This window comes from Capra hircus, chromosome 7 (assembly GCF_001704415.2).
Source record: "Capra hircus breed San Clemente chromosome 7, ASM170441v1, whole genome shotgun sequence".
Classification (NCBI taxonomy): domain Eukaryota; kingdom Metazoa; phylum Chordata; class Mammalia; order Artiodactyla; family Bovidae; genus Capra; species Capra hircus.
In genome coordinates this window covers 53978692-54004861 of record NC_030814.1, presented here as the reverse complement: position 1 = coordinate 54004861, position 26170 = coordinate 53978692, and positions in this window count along the sequence as shown.

Here is a 26170-nt window from a genome sequence, read left to right as displayed (position 1 = left end):
ATGTAAACACAGAGGGTTGGGGGAATGAAGGAATGAGTTGGGAGACTGGATTTGACATATGCATATACTGCCACCTGTAAAATAGATGACTAGTGGAAAGCTGCTCAGGCATGCAGCTGAGTGCTCTGTGATGACCTAGATGGGTGGGGTAGGGGAGGGAATGCAGGGAAGTTCAAGAAGGATGGGATATATGTATACTTATAGCTGATTCATGATGTTGTACAGCAAAACCTAACAGCATTATAAAGCAATTATACCCAAAATGAAAAAAAAAAAATACACAAATTGAATGAGAAGCCAGCTCTCTGTTAACAGGGGAGAACTCAGGAGTCAGGAATATCACTGCTCTAAGTGAAAGTGGAGAGTGAAAAAGTTGGCTTAAAGCTCAACATTCAAAAAACGAAGATCATGGCATCTGGTCCCATCACTTCATGGGAAATAGATGGGGAAACAGTGGAAATAGTGTCAGACTTTATTTTGGGGGGCTCCAAAAACACTGCAGATAGTGATTGCAGCCATGAAATTAAAAGACGCTTACTCCTTGGAAGAAAAGTTATGACCAACCTAGATAGTATATTTAAAAGCAGAGACATTACTTTGCCAACAAAGGTCCATCTATGGTTTTTCCAGTAGTCATGCATGTATGTGAGAGTTGGACTATGAAGAAAGCTGAGCACAGAAGAATTGATGCTTTTGAACTGTGGTGTTGGAGAAGACTCTTGAGAGTCCCTTGGACTGCAAGGAGATCCAATCAGTCCATCCTAAAGGAAATCAGTCCTGAATATTTGTTGGAAGGACTGATGCTGAAGCTGAAACTCCAGTACTTTGTCCACCTCATGTGAAGAGTTGACTCATTGGAAAAGACTCTGATGCTGGGAGGGATTGGGGGAAGGAGGAGAAGGGGATGACAGAGGATGAGATGGCTGGATGGCATCACTGACTCGATGGACATGAGTCTGAGTGAGCTCCGGGAGATGGTGATGAACAGGGAGGCCTGGCGTGCTGTGATTCATGGGGTTGCAAAGAGTCGGACACGACTGAGCAACTGAAGTGAACTGAAGTTTATATTTAGCTGTTCTTTGTGTGTGTGTGTGTGTGTGTGTGTGTGTGTGTGTGTGCAATCCAAGAAGTTGACCAGCTCTTTGGCATTCTCTCCTCATCTAAAACCCGAGGGAGCCGAAACCACTGGAGCAATAATCAGATGCCAACAACTAAATTTAAGAAGGAAGAGTCTCAGAGACCACAGAGCAAACTTTCAGTGCCAGCTGATCGCTTTAGGCCTTCACATGTTTCAGTTCTAGAAACACAGTAAACATTATGCTGATGTTTGTCCAAATTCAGGAGTCTTTTACCCCTATTACTATCAGCATATTTCCTACATATTAATAAGCACTCCCACATTTCTTATAAAATAGAATCTGAGCTTCATTTTTAAACAAATAACAAAGCCACATATTAGAGATTTGCTGAAGAAGAGAAAAATTTGAAATTCTGTTTTGGCTTTTGCACCAACCCTGAAAGAGATGAAGCTGATTAAAGTTAATAGACCCGCCCTTCTCAACTCACAAGTTCCTGTTAGTCAATATGTACTTTTCTCTCATCTCTCTCACACTTCATTAAATTCTAAACCTATCCATCCATCCATTACTATTAGTTGATAAAATTCTTTTAATTCAGTAACATTTGGACTGAGAATTTTAAATATTGTGAATATATAAATATTCTGCTCTAACTACCTTCCAAAATACTCAAGAGGACTGGAATGTTAATTTCCTAAAGTCTATTTTCCTCTTTTAATGGTGAAGGTCAAAATCCTCAATTTTTTTCTTTTCTTTCTAGAGTTTTGTCCATTTCAGATAGAGGAATTATATTTTTCTTCTATACATAAATCTAGGGACATTCCAACTGTTGCCAAGAGAAATAAATTACAGTGTTAAGCTGCAAATCTGCAGGTTTAAAAGTTCACCTTCCTTCAACATTATTTTAAAGGAAAAATACTGTATTTCAGCCAGAAGAGAAGGCAGGTTCTTGGGTTTACTTTCTACTATTAAGCTCAGTTCACTGTTTTGGAATGCCTAATGGAATCTTTTAATTCTTTCCAGAAAGAAAATATAATTTAAAATCCTTGGGCACGGCCTCAGTGAACAGTGAGGTGATTAGAGCTGGGAGTGCCTTTCTTTCTCAATAGCATTTCCATGTGTTTCTCTACTGTTCTTTCTCTCTTCAATGCATGGCCAATTACAATATGCATACAGTCAAGCTATAAAATATTCAGTGGAAAATCTGGAACCTGTATTTTCTTTATAGATTTAGAATTTTTCTAATGTGCTGCCTCTATACAATGCATTTTGGAAAGGAAATATTATATCCTATTTTGTGTTTTTTTCATAGAAACTATTACACTGTTGGATTACAATAGTCAAAGTGGAAATGTCCAGATCTTCCTCGACTTACAATGGGGTTATTTACCAATATACCCTTGGTAAGTTGAAAACACTACAAGCTGAAAATGAATTTAATACACTTAATCGACCAAGCATCATGGCTTAGCCTGGCCTACCTTAAATTTATAAGACTGGTATTGCTAATTGTGAACAAGTAATCACAAATTTTATGCACTATTGGTAGGAGTTGGTAAAATGATATGACCTCTAAAAATTCTTCAGCAGTCCCTTTAAAAAGTAAACATATATCTATATTGTGCATAACAACTGAATTCCTAAGCATTTATTCAAGAGGACTAACAACATGAGCCCCTACAAATATTTTACAAGAATAGCATCTTTGAACCTATTTACAGGGCAGGAATAGAGACTCAGACATAGTGAACAGACATATGGACACAGTGGGTCAGGAGAGGCTGGGACAAGTTGAGAGAGCAGCACCTAGGCATATATATTACCATATGTAAATGAGATGGCTAAGGGGAAGTTGCTGCATAACATAGGGAGCTCAGCCTGGTGCTCTGTGACAACCTAGATGGGTAGGATGGGGTGGGAGATGGTAGGGATGTTCAAGAGAGGGAACATATGCATACCTAAGGCTGATTCATATTGAAGTATGGGGGAGACTAACACAACGTTGTAAAGTTATTATCTTCCAATTAAAAATAAATAGATTTTTTTAAAAGTAAATAAGCAACACAGAAACAGAAAAGCAGCTTTAGGGGAATTCCCTGGCAATCCAGTGGTTAGGACTCACTATTTCCTCTCTAAGGCCTGTAAGCCATGGGACATGGCAACAAAAAAGTAGCAGATTTAATTATAATTGTTAAAACTGGAAACAATTGAATGTCCATCAATAAGAAAAAAAGTAAATTGTACCAAATTCATACAATGGAATAATACTAAGGAATTGAAAAGAACACATTTGCAACCACATTTTTTATATGCACAACAATATGGATAAATCTCAAAAGCATGAGTTAAAGAAGTCAATCATAAAAGAGTGCCTACCATAGAACCCGATTTATGTGAAGTTCTAGAATAAGCAAAACAAACGGTTCCTGACATTGGACTAGGAGTTTTTGGCAACTGTGATTATAGCAGATACAAAAACTTTTCTTATGAAGTGTTTCTCAGAGGCAGGTGTCGTCAAAGGAGGGATACTCCATCAATACCTTCTTTTATTATTTTTACTTTTATTTGTAAGACTTTATTTTTTCCTCTTTTTCTTGGATAGTTTTAGCTGTTTCCTTAGTGATTATCCATTAGCATCTTAAATTCATAACAATCTAGTATGAATGGCTGTGTTCTAATTGTACCTAATTATGTATTTATACTTTCTTATTTACATATATTTACAGTTATTACTATATGCATTTGCCTTTTCAATACTGTAAGAAATAAATGAGTAAAGAACTCAAAGATCACAAGATTGTAGCTTTGTATATGACCATGCAACGTTGACCTGCTGCTAAGCTGCTGTTAAGTCCCTTCAGTCATGTCTGACTCTGAGCAACCCCATAGACTGCAGCCCACCAGGCTACCCTATCCCTGGGATCCTCCAGGCAAGAACACTGGAATGGGTTACATTTCCTTTTCCAATGTAATGTTTACCTACATTTTTAATTTAACCAGTCCTCTTTATTCTAGACATTACTTTATACTTTTGAGAGAGTCAATTACTAGGCAGGTTGATAAGAAGTTCAGGGTCCCTGAGGAGGAGAGAGGGGTCTGGGGCTCTCAAAGAGGAGATAAGGGTCTGGAATTCTCAAGGATGAGGAAAGGACAAATGTCTTTTTTTCCCTCTACGTTCCTTAGTCTTCAGTTCAGTTCAGTCGCTCAGTCGTGTCCAACTCTTTATGACCCCATGAATCGCAGCACACCAGGCCTCTCTGTCCATCACCATCTCCCGGAGTTCACTCAGACTCGAGTCCATCAAGTCACTGATGCCATCCAGCCATCTCATCCTCTGTTGTCCCCTTCTCCTCCTGCCCACAATCCCTCCCATCATCAAAGTCTTTTCCAATGAGTCAAATCCTTGCATGAGGTGGCCAAAGTACTAGAGTTTCAACTTTAGCATCATTCCTTCCAAAGAAATCCCAGGGCTGATCTCCTTCAGAATGGACTGGTTGGATCTCCTTGCAGTCCAAGGGACTCTCAAGAGTCTTCTCCAACACCACATTTCAAAAGCATCATTTCTTCAGTGCTCAGCCTTCTTCACAGCCAACTCTCACATCCATACATGACCACTGGAAAAACCATAGCCTTGACTAGATGGACCTTAGTCGGCAAAGTAATGTCTCTGCTTTGGACTATGCTATCTAGGTTGGTCATAGCTTTCCTTCCAAGGAGTAAGTGTCTTTTAATTTCATGGCTGCGGTCATCATCTGCACTGATTTTGGAGACCAGAAAATATAAAGTCTGACACTGTTTCTACTGTTTCCCCATCTATTTCCCATGAAGAGATGGGACTGGATGCCATGATCTTCGTTTTCTGAATGTTGAGCTTTAAGCCAACTTTTTCACTCTCCTTTTTCACTTTCATCAAGAGGCTTTTTAGTTCCTCTTCACTTTCTGCCATAAGGGTGATGTCATCTGCATATCTGAGGTTCTTGATATTTCTCCCGGCAATCTTGATTCCAGCTTGTGCTTCTTCCAGCCCAGCGTTTCTCATGATGTACTCTGCATAGAAGTTAAATAAGCAGGGTGACAATATACAGTCTTGATGTACTCCTTTTCCTATTTGGAACCAGTCTGTTGTTCCATGTCCAGTTCTAACTGTCGCTTCCTGACCTACATACAGATTTCTCAAGAGTCAGGTCAGGTGGTCTAGTATTCCCATCTCTCTCAGAATTTTCCACAGTTTATTGTGATCCACCCAGTCAAAGGCTTTGGCATAGTCAATAAAGCAGAAATAGATGTTTTTCTGGAACTCTCTTGCTTTTTCCATGATCCAGCGGATGTTAGCAATTTGATCTCTGGTTCCTCTGCCTTTTCTAAAACCAGCTTGAACATTAGGAAGTTCACGGTTCACGTATTGCTGAAGCCTGGCTTGGAGAATTTTGAGCATTACTTTACTAGCATGTGAGATGAGTGCAATTGTGCAGTAGTTTGAGCATTCTTTGGCATTGCCTTTCTTTGGGATTGGAATGAAAACTGACCTTTTCCAGTCCTGTGGCCACTGCTGAGTTTTCCAAATTTGCTGGCATATTGAGTGCAGCACTTTCACAGCATCATCTTTCAGGATTTGAAATAGCTCAACTGGAATTCCATCACCTCCACTAGCTTTGTTCGTAATGATGCTTTCTAAGGCCCACTTGACTTCACATTCCAGGATGTCTGGCTCTAGATGAGTGATCACACCATTGTGATTATCCGGGTCATGAAGATCTTTTTTGTACAGTTCTTCTGTGTATGCTTGCCTTAGTCCTAGTCACATAAAACATTTTTTTCTTTAAGCCCAGAACAGATGATTACACAACAAACAAGTCAGTTTAAAGTCTGTACTAAGGATTATATGACAACAATGTATCCTGCTTGAGGACAGTTTATCCTTCTTGAAAACCTTCTGACTAATCCTATTATCTTAAAATGTAAATTGTGGGAGTGGGTCTAGTAAGATCTTTACAACCTTGAGACATTCTTTTGATTTATTGTAATAACCAATTTAAAAAGCATATAACTCCCTTGCTTAGATTAGTGAGTGGGGCACTCTCCATCCCCCTTCTGATGTCTATGTCAGAACCTTTCTTTGCCCCTTTTCTTACTTTAATAAAACTGCTACACAAAATCTCTTGAGCAATCAAGTCTGGTCCCTGGTCCCAAAGCTAAATCTTTTTCAGAGATCACAAATCCAGCATTGTTCATCGTAAGCTATCAGTTTCTAATGTCCCTCACTTCAGCCAGAAGAAGGGCAGATCTACTAAAAATAAACTTGTCCTGTTTTGCTTATCTGAAATGTCACAATTATTAATTTCTGATGGACAATTTTGCATCCAACCAAATAAAATTATTAAAAAATAGGGATATAAAGAAATTTCTGAGATGATAGTAATGTTCTATTTCTTAATAGGCATGTGTATTACACGGAGCTATATAACAAATATCCTTGCATGTCACTATATGTAAAGTATATCTAAAATCTTGATTGTTATCAATGTTCATAGCAGCAGTATTCACAATAACCAAGATGTAGAAACAACCCAAATGTCCATCAACAAGTAAATAGATAAAAAAGATGTGTTACATATATACAAGAGAATATTACTTAGCCATAAAACAGAATGAAATCATGTCATTTGCAGCAACATGGGTAGACCTAGAGATTATCATACTAAGTGAAGTAAGTCAAGAAAAGAATGACAAATTTTATATATCACTTATATGTGAAATCTAAAAGAATGATACAAATCAACTTACTTATAAAACATAAATGGACTCACAGACCTAGAAAAGAAACTTTGATTACCAAAGGGAGAGGGATATATTAGGAGTATGGGATTAACAGATACACAGCCCTATATATAAATAGAAAAACAACAAGGATTTACTGCTTGGCACATGGAATTATATTCAATATCTTGTAATAATCTATAATGGAAAAGAGTCTGAAACTAACACAACCTTGTAAATCAACTATTGTTAAATAAAAATAAAAAGTAAGTATGATCCTGGCTATTAGTCCAGTTTAATAATTGTATCTAAGGCCAAATCTACATCTACCCTTGGTTAAAACTTGGTTATCAAAGCCGACCCCGTTCTATTTTATGTTTAAATTAGCTCCAGTGGATTTCTGTAATTCTGAGATGAAATTCTCATTCACTCAGTCATGTCTGACTCTTTGTGACCCCCCCTGCAGTGTAGCCCACCAGACTCCTCTGTCTATGGAATGTTCCAGGCCAGAACATTGGATTGGGTTGCCATTTCCTGCTTCATCTCAAATGAAGAGATGCATATGAAAAGCAAGAGAACCATTCCATTTTTTTTGCACTTTTTTGGTTCCCTCCTGGTTTAGGGAATGAGCATGATTTGCTCTTTCTCTGGTATGTTCTTTCTTGATTATTGGCATCTCTGTCCAACCAGCCAAAGTCAGAAATCTGGCCATTTCTCTCATTCACCAACATATATTCTAGCCCCAAGACTTAGGGGCAGTAATTCTTAGATAACTCACTAAATTTAATATCATCAAATTTCACCGTTTTGAGAATATCTGAATGCATCTTATTAATTAATGTGAAAGACTCTTGATGTACAAGCAATAGGGTCAACTGCATATCCAATAAACTTCCTGTGAATTACTTCCCTGATCACATTCAGTTTCTCTGGTGGCTCTTTTCCCTGTGGATTCCCCACCCATTTGGTGTGGAGGTCCTGGAATATGGAATGATAAGATGGGGGCATTTTCTCTTTCTAGAACCATCAAATGACCTACCTTGTAATTGTACTATGTTCATTTATTACTTTGACTTATTGAAAACACGCAAGTTTCACCTCTGGGCACAGAAAAGCAACTGCAATAATTAAACTTGATTATATTGAGAAGATTAACATTTCAATCTGTAGCTGGAAGATAAGACAAAAGTCAGGGGCAAGAAAGCCACCCTCTAAGAGTTGCACAGACTACACCACAGGTAAGTTCAGCAAATATCTCTCTCTGGTAAGGACGGTGCCAATGTTACAAAAATTTAAGCAGAAATTGTCTTTGGTCTTGAGGTCATTTAAGGAACACAATCAAACAAATAATAAATTACTGTAAAGTGGTATGATGCATGTGTGAATAGTTAATAGTTGTTTATACAACATAAAGCACTGCACTGATAAATTGGGTGATGGTAAGTAGCATGGGTCTGAAAATAGATCTCTTCAGTTTAAATTCCCATTTTGCCCCTGTGAAGAGGTGGAAATTTGGATATGTTACTCAAGTTTGGGGGCCTTAGTTTCCATCTGTCAAAAGAGTTGTTAAGAGGATTAAAATTATTTATAACGTGTTTGAACTAGTAGCTAAGAAATTGTAACTACTCTAGAATTTTTCAGATAGGTAGGGAGGGAGGCATGCATTTTTTAAGAAAATGTTAAATTTTTATAATATATGTATGTGTGTGTATATATATATTTATATTTAATTTTCTATACATTTTTCTTACTTTTTTGGGGGGGTCATGCCTTGCTGAATAGGGGATCTTAGTTCCCCAAATACCTTAGTTCCCAAGGTATTGAACCCATGTCTCCTGGATTGGAAGCTAGGAGTCTTAACCACTGGACGACCAGGAAAGTCCAAATCTTTCTTACTCTTTATGAGATAAGGATCTGTGAAGACCTCAAAGAGGAAAAATGTCTAAATAGGGTTCTGAAATATGAAGGAGAGTTGGCCAGATAGAGAGGAGAAAAGACAGAAAAGGGCTTAGGTTGGGGGTGAAAATCTTCTGGAAAGTCCTGAGAATGCCAATGTTGCATGGGCACAAAGCGCATTATTAGCAAAAAGAGAGTAACAGTAGGTGATGCCAGAGAGATGGACTGAAGCTACATCCCAGAGGAGCTTGTTTCTTCCATGCTGACATGTGTGGACATAACTCTACATTATGTTCAAGGAGAGCCACTGAAGTGTTTTCAAGTTTGGGCCCATAACTGTATTTTAGAAAATGATTCTGGTGGAGAGAGGACTGAAGGAACATTAGCAATGTCACTCGCATTGTTTTTTATAGAGTTACACTATACCTGGTGGCCCACATGGTAAAGAATCTGCCTGCAATGCAGGAGACCCAGCTTCAATCCCTGGGTGAGGAAGATTCCCCAGAGAAGAGACTGGTTACCCGCTCCAGTGTTTTTGTATGGAGAATCCCATGGATAGAAGAGCCTGGCAAGCTACAGTCCATGGGGTTGCCAAGAGTCAGACACTGTTGAGCCATCTTGGCTAATACTCTAAGAAGTGGCAATATGACTAAGAAAGAGATTCGTTTGTTTTTCAGACTTGTTTTTGATGTTCCTTCCAGACTGGGCTGGAAGCAAACTCTATTCTGTGTCCCTCTTCTAGTCTGAAACCCTCCCAATCCTCTGGTCCTCCTTGCTCTACCACCTACTCCAAATTCTGAAGAAAGTCTGATGCAACCAAATGACCAGCAGTCTGAACCAAAAGTTGAGAGCAAAGAAAGAGACCCTGTGGATAGTCGTGTTGGGAATGTGGTGTCAAGGTACTCCAGGAAACAAAGAAAGAGTAAAGGTCCTAGACAGGAGGCCTCAATGAACCTTAAAGCCATTCTAGATACATGTGTGTGATTGATAATCAGAAAGAAATAGCCTATGTTTTGCCCTTCCAAATATTCAGTTCAGTTCAGTCACTCAGTTGTGTCCAACTCTTTGCAACCCCATAGACTGCAGCATGCTAGGCTTCCTTGTCCATCATCAGCTCCTGGAGCTTACTCAAACTCATGTCCATTGAGTCGGTGATACCATCCAACCATCTCATCCTCTGTCGTCCCCTTCTCCTCCCACCTTCAATCTTTCCCATCATCAGGGTCTTTTCTAATGAGTCAGTTCTTCACATCAGATGGTCAAAGTATTGGAATTTCAGCATCAGCATCAGTCCAAATATTAGGGAAGGAGCTAACGAGTTGTTGGTTATGAGGATTAGTGGTTAATTCATCATGAGTAGTACACTGAAGAAAAGTACTGGGCATATGTTGGGAAATATGGAAACCATTGTGTCCTGGAGAATTCAGGGAGGGCTTCCTGAAAAAGGTGGCAGTCAAACAAGCCCTAAAAGCTAGGATAGTCAGGATATGAACATGAAAAAGCTGTCACTGGTAGAAACGCTAGCATATACAAAGGCACTGAGGTTGAAAGGACTAGAAGAAGACTAGAGCAATAGGGCCTGGTAAGTGAGGTGGTGGCACACGGTGAGGCTGCAAGGAGGGGCACCCGGAGGCTTTTGGCAAATGCATAACACTTGAAATAGACCAAAGGACACAGCATATAACTATTTTATAAGATCAGCAAAGTCAAATGAATCACTTCCTATTTTTGACCACCCTTCAGGAAAAATCTTCCTTAGCACATCAGAAAAAGTGAGATTATTGTTTGCTTCTGTGAATATCAAAGCCTATAGGTATAACAGTATTAGAATGAGGTAAGATCACATTCTTCTCCACAACTCTGTTCCTAAACTGAAATGTTATTTGCATTGCTAAATACTCTCTCTTTATACTAGGTAGAGAGATTAACAAGCAGTGCTGCAGAAATATGAGAGTCATTACTGCTGATTAAATGATAATTTTCTAGAGTGACATTATGCATCAGAAAAGAAAATAATGAGCTCACTTGAATTTATAGACCCCATGACAGCTGGGAGAAGTTCTCTCATTTGCTCATCAACAGCTTTCACACCAAGTACTGGAAGGAGATAGACATAGACTTAGAGGTGAAAAAGTGGGCACCTTGGCACGAAGCTTACATCATTTTAATCAGGCTGCTCAAAGTAATAAATAACATAGTAAAGACAATGAAGAGCATTTGCATATATATTCTGGTCTATCAATTACTTTGAGTCAAGAAGAGAGAAAAAGATGACAGAGTATGGTACACAGAATGCAGTAAAGAGAAAGCCTTAGCTTGACACATGGAAAGCAGAGGAAATCAGAGTTGAAGAAGGTCAGCCTGACACAGAGAATGTCAGTCAGTTACCCAATGTATTAGTTGCTGGGGTTGCCATAACAAAATACCATGGACTGGTTAACTTAAACAAAAGAAATGTATTTTCCCATAGTTCTGTAGGCTAGAAGTCTGAGATTAAAATGTCAACAGATTTGGTTTTTCAGAGGCCTCTCTCCTTACTTTTGAGATGACTGCCTTCTAGCTGTATGCTCAATTAGTTGCCCATCCATCTGTGTTTGTGTGTGTGTCTTAATCTTGTCTCACAAGGACATCAATCCTATAGGATCACATCCATATGACCTTACTGTCCTTAATACCTTTTTAAAGGCCCTATTTCCAAATAGAGTTATTTTGAGGTGCTGGGGTATAGAATTTTAACACATGAATTCACACTATTTAGAGGGAACTTTTTAGGCAATAAGCCACAAAATACTAATCAATCTCTTACTCTGTGGAGGATGCTATTCAAGTCAATAGGATACAGGAAGATGGCCCTGTCCTGACGGATGTTGGGGACTAGCGGAGAAGATAGGCATCTATTATGGGATTGAAGGTGAAGGTGAAGGTGAAGTCACTCAGTTGTGTCCGACTCTTTGCAACCCCATGGACTGTAGCCTACCAGGCTTCTCCATCCATGGGATTCTCCAGGCAAGAATACTGGAGTGGGTTACCATGTCCTTCTCCAGGGGATCTTCCCGACCCAGGGATCAAACCTGGGTCTCTCACATTGGAGGCAGACTCTTTAACCTCTGAGCCACCGGTTATAGGTAAATAAATGATTTAGTTATTAATCATGCCTGTGCCACACGATGCAAAGAAAGAGGATGTGGGCATGAGCCAGACAAAGAAGGGGGGTGCGGCTGATCTGAGAATGAGGAAACAATGTGTTTCCTGAGGGCAGGCTGAAGAAATTGCCATGTGATAGAGGGGCTGAGTGAAGTCAGCAGGATTAAGACAGGAAAACAGAGAGAAGTGTACAATGAGTCTGGAGCTGAAAATGGGCAAGAGACCATTTGGGGAAAATGAAAGTGTGATCGTATGGTGATGTGAAAGGGATACAGAGTGGCATACGTTATACTAGTGTGCTAAGAGGTCAGTGAGGAGATACTGTCTCACAATTTTGAGAGGCTATGTAGTGCAGTGTTGAAGAACTAGAGCCCTGGGGGTTTCCCTGGGGGTTCCCCTGGGGGTCCAGTGGTTAAGAATCTGCTTGTCAGTGTAGGGGTTTTTGCTCAGTCACTAAGTTGCGTCTAACTCTTAGAAAACCCCATGAACCGGAGCACGCCAGGCTTCCCGTCCTTCATTGTCTCCCAGAGTTTGCTCAAACTCATGTCCGTTGAGTCAGAGATGTCATCCAAACCAGGGACATGGGTTCAGTCCCTGGTTCTGGAAGATCCCATATGCGGTGGGACAACAAAAGCCCGTGCAACTAGATCCTATGCTCCGCAGCCACTGCAATGAGAAACACACACCACAGCTAGAGTAGCCGTGCTTGCTCCAGCTAGAGAAAGCCCACCTGCAGCAATGAAGACTCAGTGCAGCCAAAAATAAACTGACTGAATAATTTTAAGAAAAAGGAACTATAGCCCTGGGCCAGAATACTAGGTAGGTTAAATCTTGGCCCCACCAAGTCCCAACACTGTGACTGTCAGTGAATTAAACTCTCTGTCCAAGGTTCCTCAACTATACATTTTGACTAATCATAGTACACACCTCACAAGTCAAGTTAAATGAATAAATACACATAAAGTACTTCTAGCAGTTCCTGGCACATAGTAATTATTCAGCCAACTTTTATCATTAGGAAGAACAACAGAACATAAAAATCTACTGAGCACAAAGATGCCACTTGAAGGTAGGATAAAGGTAAAAAGCAGAACTGTTTCTTAATGATCAATTCAGCAAGCATTTATTGATTCATTTCTCTTTTACTTTTCAGCAACATATTTGATCATGATACAATTTGCTTTTCAACAAACTAAAGAAACCGATGGATGCACACTGATGACAAATGTACTTTGATTAAAAGTACTGCTGTGGTCTTGGAGATTAAATACCTTTCACGCGTATCAGTCCGTTAGAATATTTCACCTATGTTGCCTCTCTCTCTTCTTAGCAGTTTAAAATTTCTTTTCCAGTCATTTTTGGGGTCTTTGTAGATATTCCACATGGTCAGAGTGTTCATATTTTTAAATTTAAATATATTTTATTTATAATATTATGTTAATTTCAGGTATACAGCAAAATGTTTCATATATATATATATATTTGGATTATTTTCCCTTATAGGGTATTATAAGATATTGAATATAGTTCCCTGTGTTATACAGTAAATCTTCATTTTTCATCTATTGTATGTATAATAGTTTATATCTATTAATCTCATACTCCTAATTTATCTCCCCCTTCTTTCCTTTCCCCTCTGGTAACTGAACCCTCCTATACTGTTGGGGGGAATGTAAATAGGTACAGTCACAATGGAAAACAGTACAGAGGTTCCTTAAAAAAAATAGAGCTACCATATGATCCAACAATCCCACTCCTGACATATAACCAGAAAAGATGAAAACTGTAATTCAAACAGATACAGGCACCCCAATGTTCATAGCAGCACTATTTACAATAGCCAAGATATGGAAGCAACCTAAATGTCCACTGCCAGAGGAATGGATAACCAAGATACACTGCATATATACAATGGAATACTACTCCACCATTAAAAATTAAATATTGCCATTCGCAGCAACCTGGATGGACATAGAGATTATCATACTAAAGGAAGTAAGTCAGACAGAGACAGACAAATATTATATGATAACACTCACACATGGAATCTAAAAAATATGCAAATGAATCTATAGTCAAAATAGAAACAGACTCACAGACACAGAAAAGCGTTCATCTTTGCTTTGAGAAAACCTGTGATGGACAGCAAGTGTCTCTGAATGATAGAAGGGGTTCAGGGGAGAATCATTCAAATATTGCTACTCCAAAAGCATAAGATCCAACAAGATTTATTGTGTAAAATGCTATCCCTCATGTTAATTTTCCTGCCCTTTCTGTAAGATAATGGCAAGTAACAAAATTCCTAACTCCTAAAAAATGTCAGCTCAATTTCTTACTTTCACTTGTTTACAAAGAATTATTGATTCATTTAATTGTTTAATGACTGTGACATGATCATGAAATTCTTTCTGCAATAGTAAATGTTTATATTTGGCAGTATGGTATATTTCATGTTTTGAAGATACAATAAAACTTTCATGGGAAAGATAATGCAAGGTTGGCATGCTGTGGGTATTTAATAAATATTTGTCAAATTAATGAATCAGAAACAGTCCTTAAAGCAACTCTGTAGGATAATGGCTATTTCTCCATTTTACAGTGCAGGAATTGAGGTTAATAGAGGTTAGATAATTCACTTGAGTCTACACAATGGTAAAATGTGTAGTGAAAAATGAAGTTCAGGTCCTCCTGACTTAGAAGCCACACCTTGCCTGGTTGATTCATCTGCATGGATGGTGAGCAGAGTAGGATGAGTCCCTGAATGACTCTGGACTGAGGGCACCTTCTCTGTGCTGCCCCAACCCTGGTACTTGCCATAGGGCACAATGTTACCTCTTTCCTGAATGTGACTCTCACCAGACTGTAGGGTCACTCTTGTGTCCCAGCAGCAGCTTAGTGTCTGGCACTTACCGAGGGTTCAGTTCAGTTCAGTTCAGCCACTCAGTCATGTCCGACTCTTTGCAACCCCATGAATCGCAGCACGCCAGACCTCCCTGTCTATCACCAACTCCCGGAATTCAGTCAGACTTACATCCATTGAGTCAGTGATGCCATCCAGCCATCTCATCCTCTGTTGTCCCCTTCTCTTCCTGCCCTCAATCCCTCCCAGCATCAGAGTCTTTTCCAATGAGTCAACTCTTCGCATGAGGTGGCCAAAGTACTGGAGCTTCAGCTTTAGCATCATTCCTTCCAAAGAAATCCCAGGGCTGATCTCCTTCAGAATGGACTGGTTGGATCTCTTTGCAGTCCAAGGGACTCTCAAGAGTCTTCTCCAACACCACAGTTCAAAAGCATCAATTATTTGGTGCTCAGCCTTCTTCACAGTCCAACTCTCACATCCATACATGACCACAGGAAAAACCATAGCCTTGATTAGATGGACCTTAGTCGGCAAAGTAATGTCTCTGCTTTGGAATATGCTATCTAGGTTGGTCATAACTTTTCTTCCAAGGAGTAAGAGTCTTTGAATTTCATGGCTGCAGTCACCATCTGCAGTGATTTAGGTATACTTTATTCAGTGGTGAGAAACAGTAAAGATTTCACTGTCATTTTAAAAAATTAGATTACATATTACATATGTATATATATAATCAGCAATACATTATATACCTACAACATTACATGTCATGTGTGATATATATATTATATAATTTTGTTGCTTAGTCACTAAGTCATGTCTGACTCTTTTGAGACCCCATGGACTATAGCCCACCTGGTTCCTCTGTCCATGGCATTTCCCAGGCAAGAATACTGAAGTGGGTTTCCATTTCCTACTCCAGGGGAGCTTTCCAACCCAGAGATCGAACAAGGGTCTCTTGCACTGGCGTGTGGATTCTTCACCACTGAGTCACCAAGGAAGCCACCTAGGAGGTTATATAATATATATAAGGCTTCCCAGGTGGTGCTAGTGGTAAAGAACCTTCCTGCCAATGTAGGAGATGTAAAGAGATGAGGTTTCAATCCCTTGGTTGGGGAGATCCCCCAGAAGAGGGCATGGTAACCTACTCCAGTATTCTTGCCTAGAGAATCTCTTGGACAGAGCAGCCTTGTGGGCTATAGTCCACAGGGTCGCAAAGAGTTGGACATGACTGAAGCAACTTAGCACTGAGCCAAAAAGAAAGCCATATATATATATATATATATATATATATATATATATATATATATATGTGAATAACAATGTGGAAACAGAGAATAACCTTGTCTTTTAGAATCTGCTGTATCAGATCTAATATAAATACGTTTTGTGAACAGATGACACACACCTTGTACTTGATGCCTTGTCATTCAACCTCCCAAACCTTGGAATAGCATACACCTTACACAAAACTCAAACACCATTCATTTAACTAGTCAACAGTATCTTCCCATTCTTCTTTTCTGGCTCTCCTTGGGGTTTGCCAAGTTTTCATCCTTGCTTGTCCCTTTTCACCTCCCAGTCTTCCAGCTTCCTGAGGATACTCACAGCCATACCATCCCCAACTCACAATCCAGTGGACATTGCCATGGTTGTCTAGATTCCCTGCACTACTGAACGGTTTATTCCTCCAGCTGCCAGGAGTGCTGCCAGCTCTCAGCCCTCTCCAGGAATATCCTTCATCTGAAGAGTGCTACTTCACTTAAGGTTGCGCCTTCTCAGGGTCTACACCGAACAGCCAGCAATGGAGGGAGGTAAAGGCCTGCTCTCCTCACTGGGCCACTGCAGCTCACCATGGGGTCAGCAGACACCTACACTGAGTGTGCATCACACACATGCTCCCCTCATTTCACATTGGGGCTGATGTCAGAACACTCCTAATAAAGTTCTTGTACCTGAATTTCCCTCTGAGAATCTAACCTGTAAGAACTAACAACTCCTTTTTCATTAAAGTCTTCATAGAAGTCTCTATTTCCATTTGAGTCTTCTCTGATAAGCCTCAGAACCATATATCTATCTATTAATCACATGAATGTCCTTAGTCACATCAAACTCTGCATTTCCAAACTAGTCTTATTTTCCGCATCCTTAGTCTCTGACCCGCCTTGGATTCTTCTTCTCAGGGGATCTCACCAGCATCCTCTAAGCCTCTCAAGCCACAGACGTGATGTATTAATTACCTATTGCAGCATTACTACAAGTTAGCAGCTTAAAACAATGCTCATTTATTGTCTTATAGTTTCTGGGGTTCAAGAGACCAAGCAGAGCTGGGCCCTCTGTAAAGCTGCAGTCAAGGTGTTGGTCCAGGATGGAATCCCACTGATGTGCAAGGATCTATGTCTGAGTCTATTTATTCATTGGAAAAATTCCTTCCTCTGCAGGCTGTGGGGATGAGGGCCTCCATGCCCTGCTGGTTGCTGACCAGAGGCCACATTCAGGCCATCCTCAGCCCGTGGTCCTCTCCACCAGCCACTCACAACATGGTAGTTTGCTTCTTAACAGCCAGAGGGGCAAGCGAGTGCTCGCAGACAAGCATTATGGTCCAATGTAACATAATCACAGAAATCGTATCCCATCATCCTTGCTATATTTGGTTGACCAGAAACAAGTCATAAGTACCACCCTCACTCATGGGAAAGTGGGACGCAAAGGTGGGACCACTAGGACGTGGAGTCATGAGGGCAACCTCGGATTCAGTCCACTACCTTCGGACTATATTCTACTTATTTTAGCCTTACCTAGAGTAGCACCGTCTTATTCATCAGTAGTAGGGGAAAATATGTCTTCTGTGATGCTTTAGGCTCTTTCTGTTCTGAGATATTTGGCCTAGATTGGGAGGGAAAATAAGAGATCTAGAAATCTCCTACAGTGTAGGAAATTCATCCAAAGGTAATTTTTCTCAATCATGAGGGAAAATGGAAGCAGAAATGGCCCTGTTCCCATCTTTTCCAGAATAAAAACCCTGCAGCAGTGTGACAGAGTAAGAAGTACATGGGACTCTGCTATTCAAATTAACCATGATAGTTACCAGGCAACAGGTTTTTTTTTAACCAATAATATGAACAATGTTTCTCAGTTTCCGTAGCCCTTTCTATCAGTCTATGCACCGCCAGATCTGAAAACTTTCCAGAACAGGAGATTTACCAGTATACTCCTCTATCCTCATTTTGATACCTACTCACTCTCTTTATCAGGTTTTTCTTGCTAAGCTGGCCCCAAAAGATGTGAACATCATTATCCTTGATCTAGTACGTTCACATTCTAAATGACAGATATGCTGAAGTTCTGAAGAAGAAGGTCACAAAGTTCACTTTATGGCTGTGCTTTGTGATGTTACACAAGCTCCTTAAGCCCCATAGGCTTCAGTTTCCCTATCTATAACATGGAGATAATAATAGCATCTCTGTAGTAGTGTTGAGGTGAGAACTAAATACACACACCATGAAGCACAGTGCTCAGCATTTGATAGCATTTCATAAATGCTAGGGCTTAACATTATCATTAATGCCAAGAACAGTACTTGGTTGACAAACCAATACAAATTCAAGAATCATGGGAATGCCAATTTTTAATTTTTCCAATTAATTTTCTTTCAAAACTCTCATTTAACTCTCAGTTTCTTTCAAAACTCTCACCACTATTTTATCCAACAAAAATATTTCAAACCAAAGTATTGGAAGAACATAATCTTGAATTAAAGAATGTTCCTTTTAAATGGAAAATATTTAGCTTAAAAAAACCAACTCACTATCCTGTATTGTTTTCTATTTTGTCACAGCTTGGCAAAAACTTCATTGTGGATTTCCACGTATCCATAGACCATGGTTTGGTAACTGCTGGATTAAAGTCCCAAGGTTCCTTCAGGCCAAAGAAACAAATCTCATGTTACTGCCCTCTTGTATCTCAATCTCAAGACTGATTGGCTCATCCTACACCAACACAGAATTTTTATCAAGATAACTTTTTAAATCAAACTGGGTGTCAAATGTTCAAGCTATTTTGATTGAGTCACTGTGAACTGAACCAATGAAACTTTTTACCAACTGGTCATCTTATTTTTGTGGTATATAGGTTTCAGGGAGTCTTCATATCTGGATGAGCTTGTTTGAACCATGCCTATCCCACCCCTGATTCATGAGGTTGCAAAGAGTCGGACACAACTGAGCAACTGAACTGAACTGAACTGAACTGATCCCATCCCTACCCAGTAGGGAAATTTGGGATGGAAGAATGTTACAAAAACATTTTTAGGAAGGATGGGAGGGTATTATGAAAACCTCACATATTTTAAATACAGAAACATTATGCAGTCTTTCTGGTAAATTACACTTGATTGGAATGGAAGACAAATGTCACAATTGAGAGCAATTTGTAAAAATGCAACTGGAAATAATTTCTTTTCTCGTGTCGTTAAAAAGAAATACACTCCTGATGGTAGATTTAAACACATGATGATGTATGGCTTGAATTAACTGAACCATCACAAAGCTCTGTATGATGGTTTATTTACACATACATGCATGTGCGTATATGTGTACTTTGTATTTTAATCCACTATTTCTGTCTGGATGGAAAAAGGAAAAAGAGAGATGTGTTTTTCTAGATGCTAACTGGCTTGCAGATCCTCTTAATAATGAGGTGAAACTTGATTCATTAAAAAAAAAGTAGATTGGAACATTTTCACACACACATGTGCACACACACACACACATATATATATATATCATATATATATATATATATATATATATATATATATATACACACACATAGCTTATTACACCTGGATTACACAGGATAATTCAGTTGCAAAGACGTCAACCCAACTAAAACTGGCCTTCTGGGAAGGGGACAAAAATGTATTAGCTCATACAATGGAAAAACCCATGGGGTATTCACCCTTAGGAACAGTGGGACACATATGTTCAAAAAAAAAGAAATCAGAATTCTCACTGTATCTCTCTATTCTGTGTTCCTCTTTGTTGGCTCAAATCTCAAGTTCTCTCCAAGAAATGGCAGATGTTGCAACCGGCAAATCAGCATTACATCCCAGTAGCCCAAAAGCTTTACTAGAAAAGCATGCCTTTTTCTCAGTAATTTAATGATTGGTAGGCTCCAACTATGTCCAAATATTCAACCCAGAATGAATCCTAGTCACAGAATTGTGATGGTCATATTCACTAGAACCAAATAAGTGGTTTACCTTCTGGACATAGAAATTAAGTCAGTCTCCATTACCAGAATGCATACAGTCTTTAAACTTGGAAGGTGTATCTCTTACAGTAAGAGAGAGGTTTTTTAAGTTACAGTGGGCAATCAGAAATAGGCGTCTCCTAGCCTTCCTTGATTATTCTGTTTATTTCTGTCCAAAGTTAGTTGAAACTCTAGTCACCTATAGTACATACTAGAACTTCTATCCTTTTGATAACTGATCCTGTAACACTAACATAAGGCATGTTACCTGCCTGGGTCAATCCTAGTAGCTTATCTTGCTGTTTCTACCAAGAAATAAGATAGCATGACAATACTTACAAAGGAAACAATGTGGGGTCCCATGAAATATTCCACAGTGTTCTCATATAAAAAGAGCAGAGACCACATGCTTGAACTAATGATTAAAAAGTCTTATGTGTTCCTTCAGTGACAACCACTAACCTCATAATTATAGCTTGTTAACTCCAAGGAGAAAAGGCAGCATCAACAGCATGGAATAAGATTCCAACTTGGGACTATATGGTCTTTGATTAGAACTTTATTTCATATCCTCAATAAATAATAGCTATTCTTTTTTAATTAATTGGTTGTGTCATCTTAGACAAGTTGTCTAATCTCTCTAAACCTAAGTTTTCTCATCTCTAAAATAGGGATAATGATATTTACCTTGCAGATTTGTAAGGAGGATCAGACATAGCAGAAATTAAGTATAAGAGTCATATAGGCATGAAATAATATCTGGTATCCTCAATAAAAGGAATAGTCTTTTAACATTAATACTAACATACATTAGTATATTAGTATACTAATAAACTATTGGTATATTCCCTAATATACCATTAGTATATTCCCTAATATACTATTAGGGAGTTGAAACACATACACAAAAAAGATTCATAGCAAACGTAGCACAACATTTAGTTTTTAGAAAAGACACATATAATGAAGAAAGACACATATGCACAAAAAAATTTTCAAAAGTACTGGGATGCATTTTACCATTATAAAAGAAAAGTAACATCCCATAACTTCAGGCATAATTAGAGGTATAGTAAAGATGGAGTATAAGGGATGAAACAGACATTTCCAGGGTTCTTTACAGTTCAGAGTTCATATGGACAGAAGTCAGGCAGCTAAAGATAGTTGCGTTGCTCTCCAACCTTCAGTCTCCTGCAGCATGTCATTTTTATAGTGGTCGTTCACTAATTCCATGCCTGATCCATTAGACACCCTGGATAACAAACTGTAGAAACCTGTGTTTGATTCCCAGTCCTGCCATTTAGCAGCTGTGGGATTTTGATAAAGAGATAACCTCTGTAGGCCTGCTGACTTATCTGCCAACAGTAAGAGCACAGGAGAGAGTATAGAGTAGTACTCAAAAGCATAAACTTTGGAGTTTTAGACCACCTGAATTAGGATCTTAGCTGGCCTTGAGATTTGAGTAAATCACTCCACCTTTTAGTTTTCTCATCTGTAAACTGGGGATAATTACAGTACCTACTTGTGAAGATCAAGTGAAACAACCATGGAATGTGTTTAATATATTGCCTTGTATGTGGTAAATAGCTCATAACTTTAGTTGTCACTGTTAATAATACTCATTTTTATGGTCATCATAAAGTTGACATGGTTAAATCTACTCTTATTATCTTAGCACCCTATCAGTATATAGCAAATGCTCAATAAATGGCTCCAGATTTTGCTTATTTTAATTATCATTATTGTATCTGATCTTTTGAAAAGTAGAACTGTAACTGAGCAGGATCCTATGAGGCCTTCCCAGAATAGATTCCCATTCATGTCCTCCACCTGCATTTTGTCTGTAGAAAAACTTTAGTCAAAAAATAAATTTAATCAGAGAAGTGAGAAAATGCAGAAAGAAAGAAAAATAGTCAAGAAAGACAAAATGATACTACTTTAGCCATTAAACAGTCAAGGACATTTAGTTCTTTCTCAGGGACTATAGGTAATATTCTGAGCAGTGACCTTTGAGCTGTTTGACAGATACTGAAACCCCCATCAGGTGGAAGAAGTTAACTGTATGCAGCCCACAAGTAGATAGACCCCAGTCCACTTGGAAGAAGAAGGTTGATGATACTGACTCCCACTGACCTCACCACCAGCCATTTAGAAGAATGTCCATGAGTTGACCATGTCTGCTCTTTGAACACAAGACTCTCCACCACTGCTCCAGTTTTGAGGGTATTAGCCTGCTATGGCCCCCTTTGCCTGACAGAGCAATAAAACTATTCTTTTCTACTGCATCCACAACTCTGTCTCCTTGGTTCAACTCAGCACCAGTAAACAGAGGCTGAGTTTCAGCAACAGAATGAATATGTAGCTACTACATGAAGAGTTTTTCCACAAGACAAATATGCCCTTCTTAACTGTGCATCTCCTATGCTTATTACCAGGCATGAAATACAACCATCATTTAGAAAACTGAATAGAATCTTTCCTCGCAGTTTGACTATTTAACCAAAGGCAGCAAAACCAAGTTCTATTGAGATTAATTAGCTCTTGAGAGGGTTTTTCTTAATTTGCCTATGCAAAGCCTGTATATTGAACATTTTCTCTCTGACATCTTGCTTTAAATTTCTTCACATTCCCTAGTTCTACATTAGTAAAGCTTCATCACTTGTGGGTGAAGTGGTTAAGAATGGGTTTTCAAATATCTGGGTTATTTACCAAACCACAGATGAAAGAAAGCCTTGGTTTTCATTTCCCCTGTATTCACATATAGCCACAGTCATCCGTTCTGTTTATTACCAGTTCATTGCTGCCATCAGAGAAGTGGACCTAAGGGGCTGTTAAACTTTAATTAAAATGAGGAAGTCAAGACCCTCTCCAGTTTCTTAAAGAACAAAGCAATGCACCTTAGTGGGTTTCTTCTCCAAACTCATGCCACTGTATTGAGTCTCATTCCAAAGCATAAATGTCTCGGAACAGTTCTCCAGAAACACAAGCACTTTGAGTGACAAACGCAAAAATTACACAATTGGGAGAAAAGATTGTCAAGCCAAAACATAGAAAGTAATGACTCATTTTATAAAACAAAATGCTCAAAGAAACATTAGGGAACTTGTTTTCGGCTGCAGTTAGCTTAATGAAACGGTTCTCTAAGTGGATGTTTATTGGAAATCTGTGTTTAGAAGGCTGGAAATAAATTCCATTTTTAAGATGCTTTCCCCCCCACTCTCCTTCTGCATTTTCTGGCCTGTTTTATTCAAAGCTGAACATGAGATATAAATAAGAATTCTTGAACTGCTTTTAAAGTGCTGGCATCTGTTAGATTAGGAGGAAGTCTGATTTAGCAAAACTTAGAACAGTACAGAACAATTGCCAAAACAAGAGAATCTTTTATTTATGTTGTACAACAATGTTATGTAACGAAGCAAGTTGTTCATCTTCATTCTTTATGATGAGTATATGGGGCAATATATCTCTTAATGTTTGGCCAGCTGAGAGCCCATTAGCTGGTGCTGCATTATTTAGACGTTAAATTGATTTGAGAGGAAATTAATTATGTATGATCAGCTAAAAAAGATCACTGTATTCAGTAAGCTCTTAATATAAAAGATCTCCTTTTGGTTTTAATTTGTTTTTCTTATATCTTCAGGGGAAAGGTAGTATGTTTTTTTTCTGTTATTTCTAATTTCCCGAGGCTCCAGAAACCAAGCAGTTAAAACAAGAGTGCCACAGTCAAAGACATGGCACTCTTTTAAAATATAGCTTGCCATCTTTTGAAGTGTTTGAATCTGGAAAGTTATTAATCTCTCTAAGCACATTGTTCATCTATAAAATGAGGATAATAATGGTATCTTCCTCACATGTTCATTCTGAGGATTAATGCAGGAAAGACGCTTAGCACACTGTCTAATACATAACATGTACACAATCGATGTTAACATTAAAAATGTTACTACCACATACTCATGGATACAAAGTTAAGTTCAGCAACATTATTTTGTTGGCTTTAACAATCTATCTAGGTACTGTAATGAATGGTAGCTAAATGATTTCAGATATTTAAGGAAATGAACTATAAGGTAAGAAATAACATGCTAATAAAAAAACAGGAAGTTGAGAAGGAATGTTTGCATAACTGTTCTGCATGTTTAAATGCATCAATCATGACTGGACAACAAACACTGAATAACATGGATAAGGAGACAAGAGATAATGGTCAATTCAATAAAGTGTTTCATTTGTTTCTTATTATTTTATTTAAAGAAGAGGTCTCTATTTGGTGAAGTCTAATGAAACAAGGATGCAACAGTTAGAACTGGATGTGGAACAACAGAATGGTTCCAAATAGGAAAAGGAATATGTCAAGGCTGTATATTATCACCCTGCTTACTTAACTTATATGCAGAGTACACCATGGGAAACTCTGGGCTAGAAGAAGCACAAGCTGGAATTAAGATTGCTGGGAGAAATATCAACAATCTCAGATGTGCAGATGACACCACCCTTATGGCAGAAAGTGAAGAAGAGCTAAGGAGCCTCTTGATGAAAGTTGAAGAGGAGAGTGAAAAAGTTGGCTTAAACCTCAACATTCAGAAAACTAAGATCACGGCATCTGGTCCCATCACTTCATGGGAAATAGATGGGTGAACAGTGAAAACAGTGGCTGACTTTATTTCGGGGGGCTCCAAAATCACTGCAGATGGTGATTGCAGCCATGAAATTAAAAGACACTTACTCCTTGGAAGAAAAATTATGACCAATCTAGATAGCATATTCAAAGCAGAGACATTTACTTTGTCAACAAAGATCTGTCTAGTCAAGGCTACAGTTTTTCCAGTAGTCATGTATTGATGTGAGAGTTGGACTATAAAGAAAGCTAAGCACCAAAGAATTGATGCTTTTGAACTGTGGTGTTGGAGAAGACTCTTGAGAGTCCCTTGGACTGCAAGGAGATCCAACTAGTCTATCCTAAAGGAAATCAGTCCTGGGTGTTCATTGGAAGGACTGATGTTGAAGCTGAAACTCCAATATTTTGGCCACCTGATGTGAAGGGCTGACTCATTGGAAAAGACCCTGATGTTGTGAAAGCTTGAAGGCAGGAGGAGAAGGGGACGACAGAGGATGAGATGCTTAGATGGCATCACTGACTCAATGGACATGAATTTGGGTAAAATCCAGGAGTTGGTGATGGACAGGGAGGCCTGTTATGCTACGGAGGCCTGGTGTGCTGTGATTCATGGGGTCACAAAGAGTCGGACATGACTGAGTGACTGAACTGAACTGAATGAAACCCTGGGGGTGAGAGGAGGAACCCCATCTTACCAGTTTAGGAAACAAATCCAAACTTGCCCCAAATAATGCGATGAAGCAGTGATAGAACTTATCCTGAAGCTCAGCTCTTTTTTTTAGCTTTTTGCTGTTTTTTCTACTCCCAACCCTGATCCAGGACCCCACCAAATATTTATGATAATAGTTGATTTAGGTTCTGTTGTTTTCATTAATATTTTCTACATCATGGAGTTTTCTGCACTAAGAATAGGAACTGGTAATCTAAAATTTTCAGAATCTCAAAAGGGTTTTGTAAATCAATCCTTGGAAGAATTTATTTCAAAATTTTAAAGAATTAATTTACTGGGTCTGTTATTAATAAACTAATTTTTATCCAAGATTAATAAAGAAAACTAATTTTGATCAAAGCCTACCGTGTACCTGTGAAATACTTCACTTCTATTATCCAGTTTCATCCTCACAACGACAACTCCTCCATTGAGTAGATATTAAGAAAACTGGAGTTTAGAATGCTTTCCATGGGTCATGCAGTTGATGAAGATGAGAAACAACACTAACATTTGGGTATGTATAATCGAAACTTGTGACCTTACTAACAGTGCTTATCTGGGTACACTTCTGTCATTCTTCCTTGTCTCAATGTCATCTCAAGAGGACCGAAGAGAGACAGAATTTCCCATCTTTCTCACCGTAGGTGTGTGCTGAATTAGAAGATGCCATAACCATGGAAACTGACTACAGTGGACCAATCGTTAAGAGATCTGTTGCCTCATATACTCACTGTAGGGGCTTCCCTGGTGGCTCAGTGGTAAATAATCCACAGTCAGTGCAAGAGACGCAGGAGAGGTGGGTTCAGTCCCTGGGTCAGGAAGATCCCCTGGAGGAGGGCATGGCAACCCATGCC